Source organism: Pogona vitticeps, chromosome 4, assembly GCF_051106095.1.
Source record: "Pogona vitticeps strain Pit_001003342236 chromosome 4, PviZW2.1, whole genome shotgun sequence".
In the NCBI taxonomy this organism is placed as follows: Eukaryota; Metazoa; Chordata; class Lepidosauria; order Squamata; family Agamidae; genus Pogona; species Pogona vitticeps.
Window position 1 is genome coordinate 19,012,441 of NC_135786.1, and position 22,013 is coordinate 19,034,453.

At 40.7% G+C, this 22,013-nt stretch overlaps 1 protein-coding gene and 1 long non-coding RNA gene across 7 annotated transcripts in view; one reads left to right on the forward strand and one right to left on the reverse strand.

Moving 5' to 3' along the window:
- TSHZ2 (teashirt zinc finger homeobox 2) overlaps positions 1 to 22,013 on the reverse strand; it is a 424,686-nt gene that overhangs the window by 160,465 nt on the left and 242,208 nt on the right. The window lies entirely within an intron of this gene.
- Positions 376 to 20,581, forward strand: LOC144588777 (uncharacterized). The gene is made up of 2 exons (XR_013544472.1): positions 376 to 11,215; positions 11,365 to 20,581. It is a non-coding gene; the product is annotated as an uncharacterized LOC144588777 (long non-coding RNA).

Sequence of the window (22,013 nt, forward strand, 5' to 3'; positions counted from 1 at the left end):
TCTGGCTAAGGAGCCAGAGGTTAGGGGTTCAGGGGCTGGATTTGATGATTCATATGGTCCCTTTCAGCTCTGCAGTTTTAAGATTCTTATTATTCAGAAACAAACAGAAGCAAAATTGATCTGTCAACTAGAGCAGGGGTCCCCAACCCCTGGTCTGCGGCCCGGTGACGGTCCATGGGCTTCCTTGAACTGGGCCGCAGACACGGATCTCCGTCCCCCTGCACGCACAGTGGGCGTGTTGCACTCGCAAGTGGGCATTTCATGCTCATGTGCATGCCTGCGAACATGACACGCCCCTCTGCAAAGCACAGTATGCCCCTCTGCAAGCGCAACACACCAACCTGCAAGCGCAACACGCCTACCTGCAAGCGCAACATGCCCACCGTGCCCCACCCCCCATACATGGACCTGCACCCCCCCAACCGATCCACGGTCTGAAAAAAGTTGGGGACCACTGGACTAGAGGATGCACCTGACACTTGCTAGTCCTAAAGGTGTCACAGGACTAGAGATGGGCATGAAACACCGAAGCGGTGATTCATGTTGTTTCATTTATCAGCCAAAAAGGTATTCAAAACCCTGCCTCCACCAGTGGGTGCCCATTCGGAAATAGCACCCTGACTTTCCTACTCCACCTCTGCTGGGCACTGCATCTGAAGCGCCAAACGTGTTCGGCCAATAAATGAACCAGCACAAACTGCCAATCAAACTGTTTGTGCCCACCTCTACACAGGACCTTTGTATTTGTTCTAACAGTGCAAATACTGGGTACCCTTAAAGGAAAAAATCTTGCTTGTATTAAACTAAGGGTCAAATTAGACATTAAAATGGAATGCATATGACTTCTGATTAACTCTTCCTCCTCTGACAAGAAGATGTGTTCTTCAGCAAAATGAGCTCATGTTTATTTTTCAACCATCAATCACAAAACAAAGCACTCTGAATGTAAGATTCGAAGATCAAGAAAAGCAAGTACTGTACTGTACTATGACAAGCAGAAATCCTTCATTTACTTCTGGAAACACTCTTCTACACTTGTGCTAAATAACTGTCTACCTTGATCCTCAAAGGGTATTTTCAAACTATCTTTAGTAGTCTAAAGGTATCACATCTTGAAGCTCTTCTCCTTAGAGCAAGAGGGCAAATAGGCCGATTTATTGACTGAATTTAATATCAACGTTTATACATCACTGTCTTCTTCCAAAATTGACAGGTCCAAAGTTGCTGATATCAATTGAAGCAGCATATTTTTTAAAACTGGAAAAAATATCCAAAATACACCAGAACGGAAAAATCATAACATGTAACTAAACATCAAAAACAGCCATGATGAAGCGAAAAAAACTAAAATAAAAATCTATTGAAATTTAAGCAGCCGGAAAATCCAAATCATGCTGAACAACTTTCAAACAACAGCAAAGAGAAAGACAACCTAATTTCACACTGAAGTGCTCTCCACATGTTGGGTGCCACTGCACAAAAGGCCCTCTCTTACGTAAGAGGTAAAGATTCCCCTTGACATTTAATCCAGTCATGTCCGACTCTAGGGTGCCATGTTGATCCCCGTCTCCAAGCTGTAGAGCCAAGCTTTTGTCCATAGAAAGTTTCCGTGGTCACGTGGCCAGCGCAACTAGACACGGAATGCCGTTACCTTTCCACTGTGGTGGTACCTATTTATCTACTCGCATTTACATGCTTTCAAATTACTAGGTTGGCAGGAGCTGGGACAAGTGACGGGAGCTCACTCTGTCACGTGGATTCGATCTTACGACTGCAGGTCTTCTGACCTTGCAGCACAGAGGCTTCTGTGGTTTAACCTGCAGCGCCACCACGTCCCTGTCTCTCCTACATAGCCATCAGTTAAGCTTCAGAAGGTAGCAGCCTCCAATGAGACCTTATTGATGGCAGCTCATTCGTCCACTTGGCCTTAAGCTGCTTAGGACATAAAGACTGTGGGTGATAACTAAGAACAACAAAATCATAGACTACGGTTATGGGCACTGCCCCCCCGACCTAGTCCATGGGCTGCTCCTCCTTGGAGGGACACATTTAAGAGGAAATCAGTCCACTCCTTATCAATTCAGGGAATCCACAGCTAAAGCATCTCTATCAGACTGCTTTCCAATCTCTGTTCAAGGCCCTTCAAAGAAGGCTTTTAACACTTAAACTAGGAGACAATTTTCAACACTTTAAAGTTTAAAAAAGCAAACAAAACTTGTACTTGGAAAAATACTGGCAACCGGAGCATAGGAATGTTTATTTGTTTGGTTATTCTATTTATATCCCACCTATCTGGTCAATTACGACCACTCTAGGTGGCTTTTGTTACTTTTGGGGTGATAACTCTCGAAATCCCTTAGTTAGCCTGGCCAGTGGATATAGTAGCTAAAGAATTCTGGGAGTTGTAGTCTAAAATATAACTTTTGCAAATTCTGTTGGCAGGCAGCATAGCTAATATCGTACTAGGATATCATAATCCCTAAACATAGCACAAGTCAAGATTCAGGCAACACCAATGGCCCCTCTAAGGTGCTTGTGTGTGTGTGCACGCAGAGCTCCATCAGGGCTGCAAGCAGGCAGCCAATTTATTTACTTCCCATTTCAGACGAAGCCCCACCCCTCCGCATGCACATGGGGTGAGGCTCCTGAGTGGCAGGAACAAACATTAGAGGGAACGTTGGGCAGCACCATTTGCCACTAGTTGAAAGTTCTGAACAGTCTCCTAGGGCAGCCCCAAACTGAAAATGTTGTAGTAATCCAGCCTAAAGAGAAATTATACCTCTCAGATGGTAGCATCTAGTTTGAATTATTGTAACCCAGTTCACTTTTTGTAATGTTTTAGCCTTGCCCTTGATTAGTACTAGTGTAGCAAGGGGTAGCTCACTTTTTACAACATTCCAAGTTGTCCTTTCACCCTATATTTCTTTGTCATATCCAATTCGCTTTTTTTGGGCAAAACAGCTCACAAGATCAAACTGTTTATATCAGTTTAAAGCATAGCATTTATGTGTAAAAAACACAGCACCAGTTTAACTAGGTTATATGGTTTCAGTATGTAATGACTCATTTCTGCAGTTTAATGAGTCTTTTTCTTTTCCCTTTTTTTCAAAACATTGAACTCTTTCTATGAAGTTTTCCACCAGCAGTGCTTTTTTTCTCTCTCTTTAAAGTCAAAGAGTCTCTTTTCCACGTACAGCATGATTTCCTAAAATATAGTCATACATGGCCTCCCTTCAAGTTTGGAAATATTAGTTTTGGCGAGGGAAAAGGACAGTGAATCATTGTCTCTAGAATAATGTCGGCAATCCACACAAGACCCATATGCCATCTCCATTTTTTCATTCCTGTATCTCAGTTCCCCTAAAAAAAAGAAAGAAACACAGCTCTGAAAGCAATCTCACCGTCCTTGGACATGAGCTTGCTTCTGGTAGGAATATCTTTTGTTTTTCTATTTTTGGCTTTAGACTGTTTTCTTTCTTTAAAATATTCCATGCAGATAATGGATAATGACCACTTCTCATTGCTTTCTCTTGAAAATGTCTAACTGCATTAGCTAACCAAAGGCAGAACCTAACCTGGCTCATTGTCTTGCTTTGTGTTTGCAGATTTATCATGTTCCTCCGTTGTTTTTTAAAGAGCAGAAGTGTGGTGGGGGAAGAGAGAATAAAATAAACTAGCTTTAGCAGAAAAATCCATTTTAACTCTACTTGGCCCTATACGCTTTTGCCGAAGAGTAAATCCCATTGAGTAAATGCAGTCCTGTCCCCCCCTTTTAATGTGCCTCGTTTACAACTCTTGTAAAAATCCAACTGGAATGAGGCTGTGCAGTTTTGCTTTCTGGTAAGAGAACTTTGGATGGACTTAAGAAAAGTTGTAAAGAAATAAACCGAATGCTGATTTGGACCTCTGAAACTGTAATGTAAAGGAGGGCAAAGTGCTGCCCATGGCCTGTATTTAACACTCAGAGAATTTTCGAAGCTCATTCCCCACCAAGCACTATCCCCCAGCCTCACAGGCTCACAACACCCTGCCTAACGTTGGCTTGGCAAAAAAGGCCTGTTTTATGGGGGCTGGGGAGAATGTGTCTAGGTGCATTCTGGAGCTTAGAGGGGATCCTCTAAAACTCCCCCACTTCCACCCTTAAAAAGAGAAGGCAATTTATTGTCACTTGTAGCCACTTCTGGGCCTGTTGCAGCCGCAAATGAGAACTGAGTGCTTGAATTTGGCCACTGAGGCTTCAGACCTTGCCCGTTCCTGCTGAAGATGAATGGAATAGGGGATTGCATCTATACATAATTGTAGTTATAGCAGACCTATTGAAGTCAATTGATTATGATCCAACAGCATGAAGCATGCCCAGGTTAGGGGTGATGACATTCGCGACAGAGGGAGATTGGTAATAATTAAAGAAAGTAAGCAAAACAAGCTGTTGTTGTTTTGATCCAATGTCACCTGTGCAATGGCCTTGCATCTGCTCTGATTTTCAAATATATATTTATAGGTAAGACTAACTCCGCTTTTACGGTGTAGTCCAGAGGTGGAAACAAAGGAAAACTGGAGATGCTGGTGGCTATAGATGACTTGCAAGAGACTGGCAGGAATGTCTAACTCCCAAATATTTTGCAAAATTTATTTTGCCAAAGGAAGGGAAGGGAAGGGAAGGGAATCATGGAGTAAGGAGGAGTATATTTTTATATACAGATGTACTTCAGTTTATGAATTTAATGCGTTCCACGGGACGTTATGTAATGTGAAAAATTCGTAAACCAAAACACGGATTGCCATAGGAACAGGGGCGGTGCTATAAACCTTCAGGCACAATGCATCCTGGGGAAATTTTTTTCGTACTCTGAAAAAAATCCACCACAAACCAAGGCATTATTTTGCTTTGTAAACTGAAATTTACATTAACTGAAACTTTTGTAAACCAAGGTACCACTGTAGTATTTAATTAGAGCCCCTTTCCATTCTAGTGCTCAAAGCAAACTCCAAGGTGCATAATTCATTAATTCCATGTGAATGCCTTTTGTGCCAGACAACAACAGATGTCAGATCTTGAGCTTCCAGTAAAAAGCAAAATGGATCCCACCATCCCAAACTGCCTACTCTCAGTTTAGTCTTCATTGAAGTTTGTTTTCCTAGGATCTATGGTATTCAATGGTCCTAGGGTTTTTTTTATTTAACTTTTCCTCTCCTTGTTTCTGAAGAAACTTCCTCCTTGCTGTGGAACATGCAACAATTCTGAGTTCTGAGTGTCTGCTCATACAAGATGACGAACTTATTCACCACAAAGGCATTTGTGATCACCCAAATGGTTCCCCTTCGTCCTCGAAAGAGGTGACTAGTGGAGTGCCCCAGGGTTCTGGTTTCCGTGTTATTCAACATCTTTATCAATGACTTGGATGAAGAAATAGAGAGTATGTTGATTAAATTTGCAGATGACACCAAATTGGCAGGGGTTACTAATTCCCCAGAGGACAGGGTTAAAATTCAAAATGACCTTGACAGATTAGAGTCCTGGGCCAAAACTAACAAAATGAATTTCAACAGGGAGAAATGTAAGGTCCTATAGCTAGGCAGAAAAAAAGAAGTGCCCCGATAAAGGATGGAAGACACCTAGTTAGACAACAGTACCTGTGAAAGGGATCTAGGAGTCTTGGTAGACCACATCTTTAATAGGCTGTGTCGTTTTTGCCACAACAGACTAATTTCACCTCCTCTTCATTCTGGACAAAAGGCAATTCCCATAATCCTTTTGTTACCATTCTGAAAGGGAAGGAAACCCTCTGCTAGCACACTGGGAGAAAAGTGTGTGGGGGGGGATATGGGCGTCAGTTTTGTAATTGCTGGCAAATTTTCTCAGTAACAGAAAAAGCAGAGAAGTTCTCCTTCAGGCAACCCTGAAGTTGGTGTCCCCTGCATTTAAAGAAAACCTGCCTTTCCACAATTGAGTGATGTAAATGCTACCACCCATCACCAACTAAATTCTTTACTTAGTCACCAAATGCAAGAAAAAAACACTTCAAATGTTTTTGTCCTCTCTGGATAAGATCAAGCCAGGTTTCTCTCTCTCTCTCTCTCTCTCTCGCTCGCTCGCTCGCTCGCTTTGCTTTTTTTGCTTTTAGGCCCCAAAATGTACATAAGGTTTTTGCTTTGTTTTTTTGCATAAACCCCTTCTACTTTGCAAAACAAAAAACAACAAAAAAACCTTGCATTTTGTGTGAAAAGCCTTGTGCAAAATACAAGGTTTTAAATGCAAAGTATCAGTGGATCTGATTTAAATTTAAAAATCAATTTTTTGGATATTTAAATTAAAAATCATTTTTTAATTTAAATAATGACTTTAAAAATCATTGATTTTTTATCAACCTCGGAAATGTGCAAAACCTCACATTTGTTTGTGTTGTTTTTTTTGAGAATGCTGTCATTCACAAAAAGCGGCTAGTCTTTTTGCTCTTGCACATAAACTTAAAAAGTCACAGAGCCTGCACATTTTTCAACAAGCTGTCTTGATGTGCCAGAACACCCATTTTGGTTGAGGACAAGAACATCTGGGTATATTATATGTATTATATATTAAATTCGCTACATCATTACTGTCCACTCTTGTAAAGCCTACAGGATGAGCTATCTAATATACAATGAACCATTGAAGTTGATGACATTCAAACCTTTTGCTTATGCAGATTTCAAAAATTATTTTCCATCCTAATACTGAGCTCCAATTATAAATATAAAACATTCCCATTTTTAAAAAATTAATGTGTTTGTTAATACAGGAAGACGTATATGTGTGTAATAATGATTCCTGCCATTATTTAGTTTATTTTATATGAACTTGGTATTTTTTTAAGTGCCACATGGTAAGGCTTTGAAACTTCAGTTTGTTAAAAAAAAGCATAACAGCCTTACAGCCTTTGAAGTCACTGCTGATATAGCTCTGAACAGATCCATTCAAGTTCAACTAACATCAGACAACTGTTTAGTGTATCAGAGGAAGCCACAGAAGCAAGGATTTCATCAATATTTCAAAACAGCCTCAGGGAAACTGTAGATTGCAATGCTGTAGGGCAGCTAATGGAATTACACACAAGGGTTTTGTACATTTAAAATAAGCAGCTACTAAAAAAAATACCTTTCAGTTTGATAGAAACCGTATAAAAACTGCAGATGGGAAAACAAATAGCTACCAACACTTATTCGTGTCAGGCTGATAGGTCATGTTAAAAACAGGTATTTCTTTATAGTTATCTCCCCCCCCCACCCGGTCTCTCTCTCTCTCTCTCTCTCTCTGTTTTGGCTCCTGCTAAGGCAATAATAAAGATTAACATTTATGAGAAGTAACACGAAAATAGTACAGAGACAAATGAATAATTAAAGATGCTTCTGAAGAATTTTGTTTGCTGTTGTACGACCACAAAACTCGCTGGCTGCCAATGAAATGCGTTTAGACGTTAAACAGTAAAAAGCTAAGGGTAACGGCTATGGACACTTCAGCATTTGGATCTTCCAGAGTGAAAACCTAGAAAAACAGCCTCGGTTTACACATCTCCCTGCATAGGTGTGGAGGAGTTAAAGGAAACTCACTTTACCACACATTTCACCTGGCTTTAAAATATATGCAAACCCATGGTGGTAGTGGCGGGGGAGGGATTGAGTACTTTGAAAAATAAAATCTATTGAATAACAACAGTGTAGGATCAGCATTTTCTCCTTAAGACTCTTTTATCAGAGTCAATAATTCTGCACAGGGCACATTTCCTATTCTAAAATTAGATCTCTACCTAACACTGCATTATTCAGCTTAGAAAAATAAGTACTGTTGACCTTCGGTGCAATTATATTAAAACGCTTACATGTAGTCTCTGTCACATGCTTTCTCTTGGTTAGTGTTGCTTCCATAACAGCTTTTAAGTTTATTATTATCATCATCATTCATAATCTTAATTATTTTTTTAAAAAAATGCTACTTAAATAGTAATAGTAGAACTGGGTTGTATGCTGCTACATCATCATGAGGCAGAAAGGCTTGGTTGAAATCCCATCATAGTCACAAACTTTGTAGGTCACCCTAAGCAAAGCACTGTTTCTCAGACCAAACATGGGACTCAGTTGACATGTATTCCATTCATCCAGGTGAAATGGAAACATTTCAAAAGTTTTCTCCCACTGGGCAAGATTGTAAGACTGTTTGTGTGTACTGTCTTTTGAGGTGGTAGTGACTGATTTCTTTCATTGTGAGCTTTTGCGGATCACAAGTGGAAAAGAACTTCAGTTTGAATTACCAAATCTCTGCATGAGTGTGTTAGTATCATCTCCGTGTCTGGAGTAGAAAAATGAATGTTTATTTTAAAACATACAGTACTGTTTTGTTTTTAAATCACTTCTGTCGTTCATATAATGTCAAGACTGCAATCATACATATCATGCTTTCCCAACCAAGGTCAGAACTGTCCGAAACACTTGGAGAGCTCTTGCTTGAAGAAAACTGATATAAACACTTTCTTGTTTAGTTGTTAAGTCATGTCTGACTCTTCGTGACCCCATGGACCAGAGCACACCAGGCCCTCCTATCTTCCCCTGCCTCCCACAGTTTGGTCAAATTCATGTTGGTACCTTCAATTACACTGTCTAACCATCTCGTCCTCTGTCGTCCACTTCTCCTCTTGCCTTCACACTTTCCCATCATGACGGTCTTTTCCAGGGAGTCTTCTCTTCTCATGAGATGGCCAAAGTATTGAAGCCTCAGCTTCAGGATCTGTCCTTCCAGTGAGCACTCAGGGTTTTTTCCCCTTCAGAATGGATAGGTTTGATCTCTTGCAGTCCAGGGGACTATCAAGAGTCTCCTCCAGGACCACAATTCAAGAGCAACACTCCTTCGGTGGTCAGTCCTCTTTATGGTCCATTTCTCAATTCCATACATCGCTACTGGAAAAACAATAGCTTTGAAAGTGCAGACCTTTGTCCGCAAGGTGATGTCTCTGTTTTTTAAGATGCTAGGTTTGTCATCGCTTTCCCCCCAAGAAGCAGATGTCTTTTAATTTTGTGGCTGCTGTCACCACCTGCAGTGATCATGGAGTCCAAGAAAGTAAAATCTGTCACTCCATATCTTCCCCTTCTATTTGCCAGGAGGTTATGGGACCAGTGGCCATGAGCTTAGTTTTTTTTTATGTTGAGCTTCAGACCATTTTTGTACTTTCCTCTTTTATCCTCATTACGAGGTTCTTTAATTCCTCCTCACTTTCTGCCATCAAAGTGGTATCATCTGCATATCGGAGGTTGTTGATATTTCTTCCAGTTGGACTGGAAGAAATCTAGTCCAGCCAGTCCAGCCCACTTACTTGGGAGTAAATCATATTAAAGACAATAGATTTTACTTCTGGGTAGCCATGCATGTTGTTGTTGTTGTTTATTCGTTTAGTCGTGTCCAACTCTTCATGAGCCATGCATAAGATGCCACTATATGAGTGTCTCCGCCCTAAAAATCTGGACAAAGTATTCAACAAAGTATTCAACAAATACTACTTTTTTGGCCTACGAGCCCAGGATGATCTTGTCATTTCCCAGCTATGGTTTCTCACATGGCCATGGTTAAGATAATCAATCATCAATGTTTTCACATTTTGGTTGATGTTCTTCCACATTCCTTTCGTTCACCCTAGCCTATGTATAGAGGCAATATTCCATGCATCTGATGCAAAAAGGTTTGTGCCAACTAAGACACACTACTCTTTAATGTGCCACCATTACACCTGTTTTTTCTGCAACAGAAACCAACATGCCTGCCCCCAGAAATTAAAGCAAGTTGAGGCAGCAGTGGAAATTAAAGTGCCTTGATAAACAAACCTACTCTTAAGTTGGCCCTGCTATGAACTGCAATGTACGCATTGCAGTTCAATGTCTACATTGAATGTAGACATCTCCTCAAATCTGTAAGCAAACTTTGTGTCTCTGTTTGTGTGTGTGTGTGTGTGTGTGTGTGTGAGAGAGAGAGAGAGAGAGAGAGAGAGAGAGAGAGAGAGAGTACACACTTCTTTTAAGCAGGGCACTTAGAGAAGGATCCTTGTACTACATTTCAGAGCACAAGGCTGGAATGATAATAGGGCATCAGCAGGTTTTCATGAACAGGACTAGTTCAAGGTTATTAGAGGCAAAGATGACACCCCGGTCCCCTGCTCTGAGCAGAAGCTAATCCAAAGGAGCATTGTATTTTACTTTATTATCAGAGAAAGGGCAATGTCTTCTATGGACATGATAAGCCTGGATCTCCAGCATCTTACATTGTTACTCAACCCCCAGAATCTTGCTGCCTCCTGCTCCCTGTCTCATGACAGGGCTGGCCCTGTCCTCCAGGAATTTAGATGCCAAGGTATTTTGGACTTTAACGGCAAGCACCAGTGCTCTGAATTGGATGTACTGTAGATGCAAACAGGCCATCCATGCTGTTAAAAATACTGGTGTAATATAAACAAACCTGGATGAACACCTTGCCTGCTATTTTATTTATTTATATTTATTACAGTATTTTTAATGTTTCCCTACTCCTTACCCAGGAACACACTACAGAATGAGGTCTTTCTCATTTCCTACTGAACATTATACCTGGCAAATGCTGCCTTTTGACCATTAGGCTTCTGCCGTTATAGGCATCTAGCTATCAAACCACAAAACCAGCATGAAGGTCATTAGGCTGGCCAGGGTCTTCCTTCAACTAACTCCTCAGATCTGTAAGCAATAAGCAGTTGTGAGAGATTGATATGATACTTTGTGAGTAATTTGGATGAACTATAACACCAGCTTGGTAAAGTATTATAATTTTAAATGTGTCCAGAAAATAATTGAAATTCTGGTTTAAGCTTCCCCCTTAATGCACAGCACTGGGCATATTTAACAGCTGACTAGTTTAGTGTGAGCATTGCTTTACAAATGAGGTCATATTGTTTTTAAGAAACAATATTGCTATCAAACATGTTTAAGGGGAAAATGCAAGAGATTAGGGGAAGACTTTTTAACCTTTCTGTCTCTTTCTATCTATTGACTGTGGCAATTTAGGTTTTCAGGATTCTTTGAAGACAAACAGGGGAGGGTGCCACCATCCAACGAGGGCCAGGAATAATGAGCAACTGGCAGGCATATTCTCTCTTATTATTACTCTGTCAGAAAATCTTTGTTCTACATCACTCCATCTTTGAAACACCAGCCGGAGATGAGAAAGGTCAGAAAACATTTCTTTCCAACATACAGTCTCTATGTCTATAACGTCAGTCTTTGAAACTGTTGCGCAACTTCTGTTATTCACATTATTTGCATTAATTTGCTTAACATTCTTTAACAATTCTTCTCTTTCTCTCCTTTTGTTGACAGCACACAAAAACCCAGTTCTTGCCCTCTTGTAGAAAAATAAATCTGCAGTTCCTTGTCTTCCAATGTGAGGCTGAGACATGTGCAAATTTACAACCACACCCAAACTGATGGATTTCCTTGGTGATTTGTTTGCAAATAAACAAGCTGTGTTTCAAACTGAGCCTGGAAGCCATCATGGTAATTTCCAGGGGCAACGGGTCCAGGTTGAACGGCTACTTTCCAGTCGTGTGGGGAAAACATTTCATGATCTACATCACACTTCATTGTTCTACCACACTTCCAGCATAGCTGCAGTCCATCACATTTAGTGCATTTTGATACTTTTTCTAAAGCATGAAAATTCGTGGGGGCCGCTTCTCGTAATAAACACAGCCTAAATACAATAAGTATTATTTGTGTGCAAGTTTGGAACCAAGATCTGCACAAAAACATTTGGAGATTTATACAATCCCAAACTAACGACAACATTCTAATCTTCACAATAGTCCCAGCAGTATGAATTAGGTTGGATACCAAAGATGACAATCATCATCATCATCAACAACATCATCATCATTTTCCATCAAGTCAATTCTGACTTATGGTGACCCTCTTTCAGGGTTTTCCATGTAGACAATGCTCAGAAGTGGTTTTACCATTCCCTGCTTCTGAGGGAGCCCTGGGACTGTGCAGTTTGCCCAATGCCACACAGGCTAGCTCTACTCACAGGAGGCACTATGGGGATTCAAACTCCCAGCCTTTGGCTCCACAGCCAGCTACCTGAACCACTATAATGCTAAGGTAAAGATTCCCCTTGACAATTTTTGTCCAGTCGTGTTCGACTCTAGGGGGCGGTGCTCATCCCCGTTTCCAAGCCATAGAGCCAGCTTTTTGTCCGAAGACAATCTTCCGTGGTCACATGGCCAGTGCGACTTAGACACTGAATGCTGTTACCTTCCCACCGAGGTGGTCCCTATTTATCTACTTGCATTTGCATGCTTTTGAACTGCTAGGTTGACGGGAGCTGGGACAAGCGACAGGTGCTCACTCCGTCACGTGGATTCGATCTTACGACTGCTTGGTCTTCTGACCCTGCAGCACAAAGGCTTCTGTGGTTTAGCCCACAGCGCCACCACGTCCCTTATAAAGCTAGATTAACGGTAAAAGCAACAATTGTTTAGACATTGCAAGGCAGCTTGATCCAGAGATATTCTTTCAAAAGATCTACATTAAAGCATTTTGCATTCTGTCTCATTTCAAATTGAACCCAACTTTACTGTGCAGAACTTGGTCTCTCTCTCCCTCTCTCTCTCTCTCAACTCAGTCAGGGGAAACAAATAAAAAGAATATGATCTTTGTAAGAGGGGGGAAAATCAATAACCACAAAGGTCATTTAATGACAGGAGAGCAATCCAAAACCAGCTGAATTCAATGGTAGATCACCCACTGCTTGTGGATCATACCAAGTGACATTTCATTTGGACATTTTTTTTAAAAAAATGTGCTTCTGTCCCCTTCTTTGTCTTCCTGCTGTGGTTCATGTTTTCTACAGATTTATAGTACATAAACCAAAATTTCCACAAGTGACATGCATATGCATTTATCATTCCCTTTAATCTGTTTTTTCCATGTGTACACATTTCAGCCCCTCTCAGCTTTTAAAAGAACTTGTCCTAGAAATAGGGAGACTTGAATATCATTGATCCTTTATAACCTGCATAGCTTACTCTCAGATAAGTATGCATATGAATGCAACAGTCTTAGCCAGTTATTAAGTCAACATTTGTATGTGTTCCTTTGCTCATGCATAGTGACATATAGATCCCCATGTGTACGGTGTCAACTTGCGTCAAATGTGAAGGATTTGCAAGTTATTGGAACAGTCTATTGCAGACTTATGTGGAACAGATAACCTGATACAGGTAGAGGCTCGCCACTTCATTTGCTGTTTGTGAGAATTGGACCACGCATCCACATCATGCGCACACGCCTCTGCCACGCACAAAATCCCCTGCAGTTAGAGGCAGGTTCATTTTTCCTTTGGTAAATTCAATACTCCATCCATGAAATATTCGCTCTGAATCCTGTGCTGTTTCACATAGAATTTGACACTTGCAAATAGAAGTGTTGAAGACTAAGCAGTGAAATTATATTCTTATGCACACTTGAACTTGTAGAAAATCTATCCAGCCATTGCCATGATGAAGGCAACAGGACAAACTAAAACTTACTTTCAAAGAAGAAGAAGAAGAAAAAGCAACAAAAACAGCAGGAACAGAATTTGTTTGATGTTCTTTACTGAACTATAAAAAAAAGTGGACTCTCTCCTCGGAACTGAAAGTCATGAAAACTTTTGTCTATCATTATATGTACATTAAAGTACATAAGTATTTCTTCCTTCTCTTCTTCTTTCTCAGTTCTGTCTCTCCCATTGCAGTAGACTGCCACGCTAGTGTGGACCTCGAATTTCAAGCACTATGCCTTCTTGAAATGGAGCAGATGCACCCAGGATGTTGTTTATTAAGGCATCCTTATATGTCTGTGGTGGTATCATTTATAATCTGTGAAAGAGACCATGCCAGGTGAAGATCAACAATTTGAAGGACCCCATTCATCAGGATTGAGGCAGGTGGCAGGGGTGGTATAAGAAATCACTCCTAAAGAGTGTGAACTGAAATGGATGGAAGTATGAAAGTAATAAGAAAGTGATCAGTGAAAGTATAAACAACAGCCAATAAATCAAAGGAAGCAAGCCTCAGAGAGGAAATGAAATAAATAAATAAAATGGATTCTCTTTCAATGAGGACTGGGACTGCACAGCCCACAGAGGGAGCTTTCACTTATTCTGCATATCATCTTTCGTTCATGAATTCTTGTCAGAATCCACAAGGAATGGCGAAATGGCCAAGCACGAAACAATGCCAGAAGAATCCTGCAATGGCATCAATCAAAATGATGGAATGTCCATTGAAGCAAGTAGTAGCTGTAAAGAGAAGTCCAGAAAAGGAAAATCTGTGTGTAGAAAAAGCAGCACCATGGCCATGTAAGATGTGAATCTAGAAGTGCTTTGATGTGCTACTGTTGAAAAACAACCCTCAACTCGTAAGACATGGTATCAACATCACATACCTTACAACTGACAAACCAGGTAAGCATCTCATCCTATATTCTGCATCTGTTTTTTTCCTGCTTAAATATAGAACTTCACATCTATGCCTGTTGAAATTCAGTTTGTTTTGGCCATGTTCTGCAATCTGCAAAGGGATGTGTTCTATTACTTAACTTTAATGTCTCCTCCCACTATCAAAAATCTGAGGCAATTCACTGGCATAGTAAGATAAAGACCTTTATAACCCTAGTCAGTGAGTCATTTTCCAAAGGTTGTCTTGGACAAGGGATATACTTCATTTGTCCAGGGCAACTTGCTTTCACTCCCATATTTCCCCTGGCAAATCTTCACATAAATTCCCGTCACCTCTCTAATACTTTTATGACTCTGATTCAGCAAGTAGACAATGTTTTGGTCCAGATGCTGCTGCTTCCTGATGCCCTCTGTTTGTCATCCATGAGCCAAATTATAATACTGTATAGTTACCAAGTCATTCAAAGCAGAGTTTCTGGATGTGATAAAAGACATCTGACTGTCCTAGTATGAACTTTTTTTTTCCAACTCCACAGTTGGCAATTTAGTGTCTTTTTATGAGTAGTATTTGAAAGGTAAACACTGACTTCATTTAGAGATTTGACCATGCTCTGAAGCAATCTTATGTCTTCAGGAAAAACAGTGTAATAGGAGGAAATACTCATTTCTTTTAATTTGTGATTTGACCTTAAGAAAAGAGTACAGAGGGGAAGAAAAGATGAGAGCTGTAAGGGTCAAGGACATCCTCCTTTGTACAAGCTACAGTCTTCCTAGGGTCCCATATGGATATTGAGAGAAAAGATTCTTGGGGCCATCAATCTTGGGCAATCAGAGCCATGGAGGCAGTCCTTGTAAGGAATCTTTTGGGAAGAAAGGTAGTTCCTTGTAACTGATGCACATGGTACAGAGCCGAGAAATTCTATTTCTTGGGACTACAACTCCCAGGATATCTCAACCTGTATGAGACTCTGAGACTTGTTATCCAAACCCATGTTTTAATAAGATCCCTCTCTGATCACAACTGAGTCCCGTCTATTCCATTTAAGGTGTGACCAGATGGCGAATATAGGTCACGTTTTGGGCCACTTGATGCATGGTTTAATTTGAGCTATTTTCCAGTGACTACGCAATATGCAGCAAATTGCGAACTGTACTTCGTGCCCAATCTGGATCTTTTTCAGCCAGCAGCAAGTCTCTCCTATTTTCAGAGCTGGGGACCAAATTGCATGTGCACAGAAGGGTTGCTTTGAAGGAGATTGCACCCAACAAAGCAACCCTTTCCAGAACAATCCAAGACGATCCAGCTTCCCTATCCAATTGCAACCTTACTTTCAAAAACTGAAAATGCATGAAACATAACTCTGGGTCACTTGATTTATGGTCAATCTGAAATGTGGTAGTTTTCATGACAGGCGGATTACTGGAGAACTGTAAATATGGGGAAGGGAACTCTGCCTGTTAGGAAAGGAGAAAGTGACAAGCTTCCAAGATGTGTCTGGGAAGAGGTAACTCATAACTTAAAGCAATACCACAATAACTGGCACTGAAGTGTGCCAAAAATTAGACTGAGACTAGCTGAACCTCAGCCAACCCTAAGCCATAGCTCCCTTCACCTCAGTCTCCAGCTCATAACAAATCAAATGACGTATTTAAAGGTAATCACAGTATCATAGCTGCTGTGGATCCAGAAGTAGGTAATGGGAACTGAGAGGATGAACGTTGCATTTTTGGAACTGAGGGTTTCTTTTGAGTTTTGTTTTAATTTCAAGTAGGAGTCCCATCATTTAAAAGCATGGAAGAAAAAATGGTAGACTCTGTCTGTTTATTCTTTCAGTTGATTCACTAAGTGGAGAAAAATCCCTGGAAGATTTTTTTGAAAAGTATGATGGATTGGAAGACTGTAAAATAAAAATATAGGTATTTCCCACCAACGCAAAGCCAAAAGCACCTCGTTAGACAAAAAAAGAAAGGGGGGTGGTGGCATTAACTGTGAGAATTGGACCACGCTACAGATTCTGAAAAGGAACAGATGACTTTGTGCAGTTTTAATATTAAGACACCACACTGTCCTCTGCATGCAAAAGGAGAAACTGCAATTAAAGACACCATCAGTTTGGATAACAAGTCAAGGTGTCAAGTAGTATCAAGAGATAGGCTATAGACTTTCTTTCCTCAGAGAGATAAGAACAGTTTGATAAAATCCTCCCTTTGACTTACCCTACAGTATGAAACAGTGGTGTGGCATCTTCTCATGACCTAGAATTGGCTTCCAGACAAACAGGTTAAAACTAGTACCTGCACACTTTTCCTGACTGCCATCATACTCTCAAATATATTTATGAGATATTTTTTTTTCTGAGGCTCATAGCCGCTGGAATTTCAGGAATTTCTCCAGGGACACTGGTAATGGAAGGGTTATTCCCCTACATTCACCATAGTCTCAATAAAAAATTCCCCCAGCAGCTATTAATTATTTTAAAAACAACCACTTCAGGCAATACACTTAATATCAAGTCTGGTTTGGGCCTGCAATAAATTTTCTCTGCTGACATATTTTTGTCATAAAAGAGGACCCCACAAGAACTTCAAATGCATGACCTTTGGATGCCAGTTCACTGTTAGATTGCTGGCATTTACAGCTCCTACTAGAAACACATTTGACACCAGATTTTCACTTTGAAAATACAGTATTCCCAGTTCTTGGATTAATGTCACATAGCTAGCTTTGGGGGAAAAAGCCAATTCAGAGTGAAGGCAATGTTTCATGAATGAATGAATGAATGCTAAGATTCAAGGAATTAATGCTAACAGCAAATGTCAACTCTGCCAAGAAAAAGACACTGTGTCATACTTCATCTGTGAATGTCCAAAGATTGCACAAAGAGATTACAAAATTAAACATGATAAAGTGGCAAAATTAGTGCACTGGCCATTATGCAAATATATATAAAACTTGCCAGCCTCCAAAAACACATAGAAACATCAGGTAGAGAAGAAGTATCAGAAAATGGGGAAGTCAAGATCTTTTGGGCTTTCCAGATCCAAACTGATAGACACCTTGAACATAACACACCATACATAGTAGTAATAGAAGAAGAAATGTCTGGATCGTTGACATCGCAATTCCAGGGGATGCTAGAGATGAAAATAAAGAATTGGAAAAACTAACAAAGTACAGAGACTTGGCAATTAAAACATCTTGCTTGTGGATGAAACATACTTCAGTATTTCCCATTGTCATCGGGACTGTGGGAACAAGCTCAAGAAATTTCACAGTGTTATAAGAGTTGCAAATCTCAGAAATAACACCACCATAGCCACAAAACCCAGCAATATTAGAAATAGAATACATACTGTGCCAATATTTAACAGATACTGTACTTAGGGGTTTTTTTTAATTAAAACTTGTATCTGTTATAGAATATGATCAATGTTTTTATAATTTTGATTTACTGTGCCTGGTCTTTTTAAATTTATAACAATAATAACTGCATGCCATAAAGTAATTTCTGAATTATAGTGACCCTTTTCAGATCTTCCAGGGAGAGAATTCTCAGAAGTGGTTCTTCTACTAGGGGTGCCCTGGGAGTCTGCAGCTTGCCCAAGGCCACACAGGTTGGCTCTTCTCCCAGGAATACAGTGGGGAATCAAGCTCCCAACATCTGGCTCTTGAGCTATCCAGGCCATGCTGCCTGAATAAGCATTCCTGAAAAGTCATATCTGATTGAGTGCATGACTGATAAGAAGAACATGGTTAATTTGAAGGAAAAGCAAGTAAGCACGCATGGAATCCTTATTGACAGCAATGTTTCATATGTTTTATCAATGCCTTGGAAGAGGGCAGAGGCACACCAACTAATACCACTCATGAGGAAGGATATGGCTACTAGTCCTGCCCTTTGTCATCTGCAGATACAATGCAAAGGTCAGCACAGAGTAGCCTTTGCACATAGAGCTGTGTAAAGATGTTTGTGCTGCATATATGGATGCTGAAGGCAGGGCTAGTTAGCACACGCTGCATCAGGGATAGGGATGTTCACTGGAAACCCATTCTTCCCTCATGTATTGATCAGAGGTTCTTCTGAAGCAATGGTTGATTGACACTGAGAAAAGACTTCCAAATGGTGTACTCTTGCTATTGACCGATTGTATGTGGGATGGTAAAAACAGCTGGGAACCGCTGCATCTGTCCTGGTTTCAGTGCAGCCTAACAATTAGTCACATGTGATACTCAGGGCCATATTTATGCAGCAGCTAAGTAAGATAAGTAAGTTAGACCCTTGGATTATTTAGGGACAAGACCATTGACTTCATTTCAGGCTTTTTCATAATTGTTCCAATTTCAGCAGGTTTTAACCTGGCCTTGGCAGTCATACTTCAGAAGAATTTCATCTCCTCCTCAAACATTTCATCCTCATACAGCCCCGAGGGGTACAATAGGCAAGAGATATTTACTGTCCGAAGGTCATTATGTGAGCTTCACAGTCAAGCAGGGCTCTGACCTGGGGTTTCTCCAGTCCACATCCAACTTCTCATTTGTCGCTCAGCTCTCTACCCTCCTGACTCTATTATAATCACCCTGCTCACACAAACCTTTATGTTCTTCTAGTCATTACGGACTTATTCCACTCCATATACTTTCACATCGAGTCAGCTGGCACACATTTTTGGCACTCTGCTTTGCTCTCTTTTGCCTCTCTCTCTTTACTTTGTCATTGACACTTAATGTGACTCACATTAGTTGGAGGCAGTGGGCCATATGCCACCGTCATTCTGTCACCAGCGCCAAGCGTGAGTAAAACTAGAGCAAAATCCACACCAGAGCTCCTTCGGTGACATTCATTCCATGACAGCAAATGGAACGCGATAGCCCCTTTCTAACTCCTTCATGGTCACTAGCCAAAACAAAATGAGCAGGCGACTATGGCCATCGCCACAGCCACTGGTCTCCTTGCTCCCATATGGTAGATGTATGTCAACCCATATGCTCTTTTACACCTCACTCACCTCTGCAAAATCTCCTGCCCCACCCCAATGGGAAAAAAAAATCCGCACAAGGCAGCCAAAAATATCTCCAGTTCTTTCAGAGATGCCAAGCAGCCAAAGATGCTCTCACCTCTGAGGTACCACCTGCTCTCCTTCCTTCTGTGAATAATCACACTTTATTTTTCCTTGCCTTTGACACTGGATAAAACTGCCGGTGTTATAAGAAAGAGCCAATTAAAGGTCAAAAATTCACATTCCACCCCCCCCATATGTTCCACCCTGTATAAATGTGCTTCTGTCAAAGAAAAGCAATCATGCCTAAAAATGCACTTTACAGGGACTGAGAGAAAAAGAGGAGACAGGATCTGTTTCTTGACTTAAAGTGTGTAACATTTAAATAAATATATATAAAAACAAAACCCAACAACTTTGTTTCCTAATGAGGGAACCACTGAAGAGGGGAGAAATGAATTATATGCTTGATGTAGACTGAAGGATGGGAAAATTAAGACCATTTCCCATGGTGTGAATGCACTGATTTCAGTTTGTGAGAGTAAATTAAACCTTTGGGAGAATTTGTCTTCCATTAAATTAAACAGCTAAACAGACACAGAAGATTTTAATGTCACCACCAAGAAGCCCCAAAGGTTACACGTAGAAAACAACAACCACCAAAATGTATTGGGGTTTTTTTCCCCAAGGAAGTTCTCTTTCTTCCTTGGCAAAAATAAAAATAAAGCAGCAAGAAGGACTGAAAATGTATTGAGGGAAGACTGAGGCAAGTCTTGAAGGATCATAATTCCATTGCTATACCATATGCTATTAATGTCTGTCAACACTGTTTAACCAGCAACTGCTGACAGAACCATATTTGCTATCTAAATACATCATAAATAAATCAGTAATGAACTGCTTTAGTAAACCTTCTGCACTGATTGGAAATACAGATCGAGTAAACAAACTCAGTGAAGGGTGCTTCGCAAAACACTACAAATGTTAAACGTACATGTTAAAGACACCCACAACTCTTTCTTTCCAGTGTGGTAAAAGAGGGGAGAGGAAAGATCTTGATGGCAAAAGCATTTAATCGGTGGAGGGGGAAAATGTATCTGATGTATATGACAGTGAAATATTCACTTGGATCAGCCACAGGTGTGGTAAGGAGACAAGGGTGTGCTATTTAAACCTCTACAAGATTAGTATCCGTAAAAGGGATAGATGGATGTAGCATTTAGTGAAAGAAACAATTAACCCCAAACACTCTGGAAATACATTCTAGGTTCACTGTACGTGTTCAAGGGAAAGGTGGGCAAAGCACAGCCCACAGGCAACAAATAGCTCAACAGTGCCCCCTTTGGGGATCCCAAGCATCACATTTTCTTCCCTAGAATTGGAAATCATGCCCCCTAGAGGCCTATAGGTGGCATAATATGACTTTAAAACATAATTTTAGCTAGGCATTTCCTCTTATTAAAAGGGTTTTTTTAAAGCACAAAATAGTCTACTATGTTTAAAGGGCAAGTTATGTCTCCCAAAGGGATGCACACTGCAATTTTGGAGTAAAAGAATATGGGGGTGCCAGACTGATTGATTGATCGCATTTATATAAATAAATATAGTGGTGAGTCCACTGAATCCTACAGCTGGAACTGACCTCGTGGATCAAGTTCAAACATAGTGCCAGCAGAAAAGAATTTGCTGTCTAAGGTGAAAGTCAAGATGGTGCCCTCCCACTCCCACACAGAGAAGCTGACTGGAACAGCAGTTATATATTACTTGACTTGACTACTAGGGATAGAATAATTTCTTTTGGCACCCCTGAGGCAATGTTGTTGTTGTTGTTTTTAGGGAGTGTGTGACGGTTTCTGTGGCAAAGACAGTTGTGTCTTCCAGTGACAGGAAACAGTGGAGGAATAAAGGAGAAAAGGGCAATGGGCTGCTGTTGCTCGCATTTGCCTCACTCTAGCAACTCTGACTAGAATAACTAACTTGTAAATCTGTACCAACGATCATCTAGGCCAGGGATTTCCAACCTTGGTTCCCCAGACGTTCTTGGACAACAACTCCTAGAAATCTTGGCTAGCACAGCTATTGGTGAAGGTTTCTGGGTCCAAGAACACTGGGGAAATCAAGGCTGATCTAGGCCAACTCCTGATGAACACAAGAAATCCACAATTAAAGCACCCCTGACAGAAAAACAACTAACATCTCTGTAAAGGTATCCAATTAAGGAAAGTCCACCACTCTCTAAGGTAATCCATTCCACTGTCTCATAGCTCTCACCATCCGCCAGTTCTTCCCCTCATACATTTGGACTCTCCTTTCTTGTAATTTGAACCCATTGGCTCAGCTCTGCCTCTGGAAGCTAAATAATGCTTGCTCCATGTGCCACGTGGCAGCCCTTCAAATATATGAAGATACCTCTCAATCACCTCTCAGTCTTCTTTTCTGCAGGCCCGACATACCAGATCCTTCAACTATTACTCTTAGGATTTGGTTTGATGGCAGGACCAGCCCCAGAACTTAGAAAAACTGCTTTTTG